The sequence below is a fragment of the Sorex araneus genome, chromosome 1 (assembly GCF_027595985.1).
Source record: "Sorex araneus isolate mSorAra2 chromosome 1, mSorAra2.pri, whole genome shotgun sequence".
NCBI lineage: Eukaryota > Metazoa > Chordata > Mammalia > Eulipotyphla > Soricidae > Sorex > Sorex araneus.
In genome coordinates, this window is record NC_073302.1 from 29,194,319 (window position 1) to 29,202,466 (window position 8,148).

The 8,148-nt window shown below is 44.3% G+C and overlaps 1 pseudogene; it reads left to right on the forward strand.

The window, feature by feature from the left end:
• Window positions 1–6,488: 6,488 nt before the first annotated feature.
• On the forward strand, window positions 6,489–6,609 carry LOC129401358 (5S ribosomal RNA; annotated as a pseudogene).
• Window positions 6,610–8,148: the final 1,539 nt, after the last annotated feature.

Consider the following 8,148-nt stretch of genomic DNA (forward strand, 5'->3'; position numbering starts at 1 on the left):
TTTGTAGGGGGGCACACCCAGTAGTGACCGGAGAACCTTGTGGTGCCAGAGACCCTGGGCTCCTGCATGCAAAGTACATGCCCAGCCCTGGAGCTGCCTCCCGGGCACTCCTTCCATCTTGTTGCCCTAAGGTTACTTAGATCTGTTTTCAGATCATTTATCCTGTTGGGAAGAGGCCCCACCCCTCCCGACAGGCATTGTATCGCATACTAAATTATGGGCATGTGAAGAAATTCGCAATAATATTGGATACCACAGAATCTCGATTAAAAAAAAAACTTATAAAAAACCCACACAGATGGGCAGCATCTTTATCAAGACCGCAGATCTTTTAGGATTCCCCATTATACCCAGTTTATTATTCCCCAGTTTATACCTCGTTGAGCCAACCTTTGTCCACATATCTACACTCAACCTTAGAGGAGATGGGGCAGTAGGTCTTTCAGGTAGTCGTTCTGCTGACCAGAACTATATCTGGATTTATACTCCTGAGGAAGGAGGGCAGCAAAGATCACGGGTAAGACAACTAGTAGCTGCCTCCATGAATCACATCTGATGGGGATGAACGATAAACAGATTAGTGAAAATCTGTTTATAGATAAACATTAGGACCTCTGAACAAGATTATAGACACTATATTTTCCTGTAACATTCCCTTTGGATATTTGAATATAACCACCAGTTTTTGTTTTGGGGCCATACCAAGCAATGCTCAGGGTTTACTCCAAGCTCTGTGCTCAGGGATCACTTCTGGTAGGCTCAAGGAACACAGGTCGGGCCAGCGATTGAACCCAGGTTGAATGCTTATAAGGCAAGTACCTTACCTGTGTACTATCTCTCCAGGCCCTACAACCATCATTTCTTCTCTCTCTTTCACCCAGGTGTATATTTTTTTCTTTTTGGGTCACACCCGGCATTGCACAGGGGTTATTCCTGGCTCATGCACTCAGGAATTACTCCTGGTGGTTCTTGGGGGACCATATGCTGGGAATTGAACCCAGGTTGACTGTGTGCAAGGCAAATGACCTACCTGCTGTGCCATCGCTCCAGCCCCACCCCCCCAAGGTGTATTTTGGAAGTCTTTTCCATACTTATCCCAGAAAACACACCCATTTGTTTATATGCCAGGGACAAGTTAACCAATAAAAAGTGATGCAGAGGGGGTGGAACTATAGCACAGAGGGTAGGGTGTTTGCCTTGCATGCGGCCGACCCAGGTTTAATTCCCAGCATCCTACATGGTCCCCTGAGCACCACCAGGGCTAATTCCTGAGTGCAAAGCCAGGAGTTAACTCCTAGGCAACGCCGGGTGTGACCCAAAAAGTAAAAGCAAAAAAAAAAAAAAAAAAAAAAGCAAAAAAGCAAAAAAGCAATGCAGAGCTATCCCCTACCTCTGCTGTGCATCATATAATCAACAGAGCCTACAACTCCCTGAATAGAAATATCGTGTGTCAGCTCATACCTGAGAGCCTTGAAATCAGCTGTTTGTGAGGAAGGCATGGGGCAAAGGGGGCCCATATCACTAAGCACTCACCCTAGTTATCCTGCCATTTCCATTTAGAAGGGCCTCTTCCACCCTGTCCTGCCACATCAATCTTATCCAGTCACTGCAAGTGGACTTATTTGAACCCAGAGAAGCACTCTGCATTGTCCCCGCTCAACTTCATGCTGGCAGATTACATTCGCTGTTGGTCAACTCTCAGATGGCCACCCTGTTAACATTACAGACAGCAGTTATAACAGTAGGTCACCTAAAAATAAACGGTTTCAGTTAGGATTCAGCTATAGTGAAAAAAGGAAGTTGCTAATAAGAAAGTTCTCTTCCGGCAATCTGGAGGTTATCAACCCAGAGTTGATGTGGTGTGAAATGTCAAATTGACCCACGGTCTAGCTTGTTTGCCTTTTGTTTTGGGGCTATCCTGGTGATGCTCAGGGAATACTCCTGATTTTGCATTCACGAATCACTCCTGGTGGAGTTCATGGGTCCATATAGGATTCCAGGGATCAAACCCAGGTAGGCCGCATGCAAGGCAAATGCCTTACTTGCTGAACTATCTTCCAGCCACCAAATGCAGCCTCTCTCTTTCTGCTATATCATGTGTATCTTCCATCTTAGAGTCACCTCATTGTGCAGACGGTTGCAGGAGCATTGCCCTGCATCTGATTTCTAACCTGCAGGAAAGAGCAAACGGAAAGAGCCAATGGTCCTTCCCCTTAAGGATATTTCCTGGTAGTTGCATGTCATTCCACTTAGAGAGCACAATGGTCAGAGCTGAGTTTCTTTGTCACAACTTAGTTGGGAGAAGCGTGGGAAATGAAGGCTCAGTTTAGGGGTGGCTATAAGACCCTTAAAAATCAGGTCAGACACCCCCCAAACAACAAACAAACAAACAAAAAACCTGGGGAATAAAATCAGGTTGACTGTTTTCTTGAAAGACAAAGAGGAAAAGGAGATTGGGAGACAATTTGGTATCTTGGCCACTCCATTTGTTTATCTAATGATTAAAAATATATTGAGTTGTTTGGGACTAAGGTAAGGAATCAGTGAGAATAAAAAACATTTATTTGAGCATTTACTATAGCAGATGCTGCCTTATGTACTGATATGTAACTTAGCTAATTGACACAAAACTCTCTTTAAAGCTGGGCTTATTATTACACTTTTAAATAGGTGGATTTAAAAAGAATTTAAGTAATAGCCCAGAAAAATACAGCAGCCTGTATTTTTAGAGGCCCAAGTCCAAGGTCAGATGATTCAGAGGGGTTATAGGTGTGTTTGAACTGGAGCAGAGAGTCTCTTGACCCCGGGCCTGGCTGTCTCCCCTGGGGCCCCTCGGAGGAGGTGGACTTCAGTTCCCCTCCTCACTCCAAGCAGAGCTCCTGAGGCCGAAGACCTCCGGAGCCTAGCCACAGCAATGCTCAGGGCCCCTCTCCACATGTTCAGAAGAGCCTCACGCATGAAGAAACTGACAGAGGAACCCAGGTGTGTGGGACCCGGGGCTGAGACCTCCAAGCCTGCTTGGATAGGGACTGGGCCTCTTCTGCCCAGATCCCCCATTTTCCAATAGCTAGGTGGTCACACCCAGGGACTGCCCCCGGCTCCGTGTAATCCCACCAAGGGCCAACATCCAGAGACTATAAAACCAAGCTCCCGGAAGCGACATTTTATAGCCTAGTTCTCCCTCTCAGAGAACCTGGCAAGCTACTGAGAGTTTCCTGGCCCCATGGGAGAGCCTCACAAACTCCCCATGGTGTATTCAGATGCCAAAACCAGTAACAATGATGGGTCTCATTCCCCTGACCCTGAAAGAGCCTCCAATGAGGCACCATTAGAAAGGATGAGTAAAGAGAAGCTTCTAAAATCTCAGGGCTAGGAAGAATGGAGATGTTACTGAGACCGCTCGAGAAATCCGACGATCAACTGGATAATGATGATGATGATGATGATGATGATGATGATGATGATGATGATGATGATGATGATGAACTGGAGCGTGCTTCCAGGTAATTACTACAATGCATTGTCTTTGAGCAATATGTGAGGGATAGGTCTTACTTTGGCAACTATTATTTTGGGATTTTGTTGTTCTATCTAGAGTCGGCTTTGACTAAAGTCCTCCCTTGGGCTGAAATTAATTAGCAACCATTGTAAACACACTGCCTTACCTACAACAATTTTTAAAAAAAAAATTAAAAACGGGAAAATAATTAGCAAGCCTTAGGCTTGATCCTTCCATTAGTAACATTCCACCCCTATTTCTCCTCAGAGTTTTGTCTTTTGAGCCCTGGTAATTGAGATATGCAGGATCAGCTGCAGAAGCAAGGCTATGCTGAATATGGGAAATCTGGCCCAGAAAGGGTAAGGGGTGGAGGTGGCAGGCAGGTGTGGATTCGGACAGCTGTCTCAGGACAGGCCAGAGGGCTGCAGTGTCAGGGTTTTACGGCTCTGGGACAAGAATCGACCTCAGGTTGAATTGCGGATCTGCCATCTGATGCCAAACCTTATCTTCTTTGACTTCCAATGGTCTCAGTAAGGCCTGCTTCATGAGTTTGTTTTGAGGATGAAATATTGACACTCCCGTAATCTCGTGCAAGAAAGGCAGTGCTGACTTTCTTCCTGTGATGATGGCCAGTGGAAAAATTCCAACTCACTGTTGGAGTTCCAAACAAACCATGAAGGACAAAGAAATGTGGAGATAAAAGGTAAAAGAGACAGTAAGAAAAACTATGTTATACTTCTAAAAGAATCCTTTTTTTTTTTAAACGTCTGGGAGTTTACCTCAATGAATACATTCATTCAACTGGAGCAAAAATTTAGTGCTGTATTTTCCAGGGCTATTACTTAAATTCTTTTTTTTCCCTTTTTTTTTTTTTACTATACCTGACAATGTTTAGAGGTACTCCAGGGCTCTGCACTCAGGAATCACTCCTGCTGGTTCTCAGGGGACCACATGGGATGCCGGGTATCAAATCTAGGTAGGCCGGGTGAAAGGCAAGCGCATTACCTATTGTGCTATCTCTTGGGTCCCTATTGCTTAAATTCTGAAACCTAAGAGCCATGACATACCCACAATGGGATGGAAGATGTTTATGTGCTGAGTTGCTCAATAGAACTATAGGTATCCATTTCAGAGCAGATGGATTAAGCCCAGTTAGTACAAAGCATGAACAGATACTGAAAATTGAATCGAAGTGAAAACAAGAGACCTCAGATATAGAAAAAATGTATAGAAAATAGAAACTGACTTTATATAAGGATATAAGCAAGGTTTCAAATTTATTTGTTTTGGGTCACACACACGCGTGCTCAGTGCTTTCTCCTGGCTCAGTGCTCAGGGATCACTCCTGGTGATGATAAGGGGTTCATATGTAGTGCCAGGATTGAAACAGGGTCAGCTATGTACAAGACAGTAGCTTTAACCTCTGTACAATCTACCTGGTCCAAGAGTTGAATTTCTTTTTCAATATTTTCACATTGCCTTTTCAAGAAAACAACAGAAATACATCGAGGTGCCATTAAGTAGAAGTCATTTTTAAAAAGATTTCCAATAATAGTTATTAGAACAAATGTCCATATCTTGGTCTCCATATCTTGAAGATATAACTCATTTCAAAGAGGACAGAGGGAAAACTCAAGATTCATGGGACATTCAGTTAAGTCAGTGATTATGTAGTCAAAGAATGATGAGATAGTCAGCACACAGGGTCCAGCATAAACAGGTTCTGATTGACCAAATTTGAGACCATTTGGGCAAGAAAATAGTAAAGAAAAAAATCCATAATTAATATTTAACAAATAAGTGGAAGATAAGGAAAACACCCTTTTGTACAGCAGAACATCAATTAATAAAGGAAGGAAGGAAGGTGGTAGAAAAATCAACAACATCATAAAGCAGATGTCTGAGGTCCTGGGTTTAATCTCCAGCACAAGAAAGGAAGGAGAGAGAGAGAGAGAGAGGAAAGAGAAAAACAAAAGAAAGCCTGGTAGGCAATGACTCTAGTGAGAGTTGTCTAGTAAAAGAATCATGAATAGATGCTAAAGCTAGTGAGAAAGACAATGATGAAAACAGAATTTTGAATAATCTTAAAATACTCTGGCAAGCTACCCGTGGCGTATTCGATATGCTAAAAAAAGTAACAAGTTTCACAATGGAGACGTTACTGGTGCCCGCTCGAGCAAATCGATGAACAACTCGAAGACAGTGCTACAGTGCTCCTCTAAACCAGGCTAATCAGAGAAATTTCTGGTGAATATCCAGTGGAGAGACCAGGAAGACCCCCCCCCTTAACCAATGCTCAAACGTCAGCCTCAGCAATGACAGGACACCGGGGAACCCAGGGCCTCTGGTGAGGGCCCAGCACCCCTACTGAGAAGAGGCCTGGCTGCCCACACTGACCAGGGGTGTGGGGGGCAAGGGGGAGGACTGCCAAACATGCTTCAGCTGAGGAAACTAAGACAAACCCCACCTGAAGGATGTTCTGTGAAATATACGTCTTAACTCTAAAAATAGCCAAAGTCGTGAATAACAAAGGAAGTCTGAGGAATTGTTGCACATTGAAGGACATTCAAGAGACATGCATTAATCCCATTTGCACCACCCACTCCTCTCTTTTTTCTTTTCTTTTTTTTGCTTTTTGGGTCACACCCAGCAATGCTCAGGGGTTACTCCTGGTTTTGCACTCAGGAATTGCTCCTGGCAGTGATTAGGGGGACCATATGGGATGCCGGGGATCGAACCCAGGTTGGCCACGTGCAAGGCAAACGCCCTACCCGCTGTGCTATCGCTCCAGCCCCCCACTCCTCTGTCTTGAGTTAACTTTCTCACCTGACACACTAGATTACTAGCTACTCACACCTCGCCTTCCCAGACAGATGGAGAGGTTTGGGAGGGCAAAGATTGGATCTCTCAGTTCTGCATCTTTCATGAAACTCAGTAAATGTCAGTCATAGATAAAAACTATCTCTTTTATTTTTCTTTCTTTCATTCATATGGCCATACCACCCTGAACGTGCCCGATCTCATCTGATTTTGGAAGCTAAGCAGGGTTGGGCCTGGTTAGTACTTGGGTGGGAGACTGCCTGGGAATACCAAAACGGCTAGAGCCATAGCACAGCGGGTAGGGGGTAGGGCGTTTGCCTTGTAAGCGGCCGACCTGGGTTCGATTCCTCTGCCCCTCTCAGAGAGCCCAGCAAGCTACCGAGAGTATACCGCCTTCATGCTAGAGCCTGGCAAGCTACCCGTGGCGTATTCGATATGCCAAAAACAGTAACAACAAGTAACAACAAGTCTCAAAATGGAGATGTTACTGGTCCTGCTTGAGCAAATAGATGAACAACGGGACGACAGTGCTACAGACAGTGCATTCATACCTTGACAATGTGTCTTAGGGTTCAGGAATGTGGCTCAATGGCAAAGGACATGCCCGGTCCCCCTACCTGGCTAAGTTCCTGATGTGGCTGGGACATTAGTTCAAAGAGCATGCCTGGCATGCCCAAGGCTCTGAGTTCAATCCCTGAGTCCCCCTGAGTCTAACCACATGCCCCTTCACCCAGCAACATTGCCGGGTATGCCCTGCTAACCCACAGTCCTGCTGCATCTGAGCACTGCCTATTTGGTCGACCAGGCCAAGTTTCCAAAGGAGTGGTCCCTAGCCCCCCACCCCCACCACCGTCACCCTGCAGCGAGCTTGAGAGGCCCCCACTCCCTGCCTTCCTCTCCCGCAAGAATGTTATGTGCCCTAATAGAGGAAAATGTTGACACGGATGAGGTGGGAAATTCACTTAAAGAATCAGGAAACCATACGTCTAGACTTGACCAGCTCAGCCAAGTTCAAGTTACAAACAGATTATTTTTGATTTCATGCTAACAAAGAATGAATACATCTTCTAGCAAAGAATAAAACTATATACGCTCTGGTGTCTTTTTTTCTTTTCAAGTTGCTAGGAAACTCACATTTAAAGCCTCATTGTATTGTGGTCACATTACTTCCCAGAGTTTGCCACACTTGTTTCTTTCAGTTTATGTCTTCGCTTCTTAAAAAAAAAAAAAATCTCTAATTTTGTTCTACAAGACATCCTCCCCCCATGTCCTTCCCATTACAATCATAATTAACTTACAAAAATGGCCACTTATACTGCATTTTCAAAACATTTCCTTTAAATGGGAACTTAGCTTCAATTCATCCAAACATTAAAATGGAAAAGAAAAAAAATCTGTTAACATTTTAAGATAGAAGGTAACACAGTTCAAGGAAATCCATTCATACTTTAGGTCCTACTCCTTCAAGAACTAGCTGTGCTAATTATTTCCTTAGCAAAATATAATTCTTCTTCTTTCTGGTGTGATTTCAAATTCTACATCTTCCGATACCAGATGAACAAAATCACCATATCCTAAAAGCATGCCAATAAGGTCATCTTCATTCTCAATGTAAATTTTTGATTCTGTACATTTGTCCACAGATGTGAGGGGAGTGTGGTAACACCAGACAACATCATGATGCCAGAAGTGGTTTGCCCGTTTCTGAATTTTATTTGGAGGACTGGGAGAGATGGGCCATACCACCCAGGACTGCTCAGGAGATATTCTTGGCTCTGTACTCAAAAGTGACTCCTGCTGGTGCTCAGGGGACCACATGTGGTTCTGAG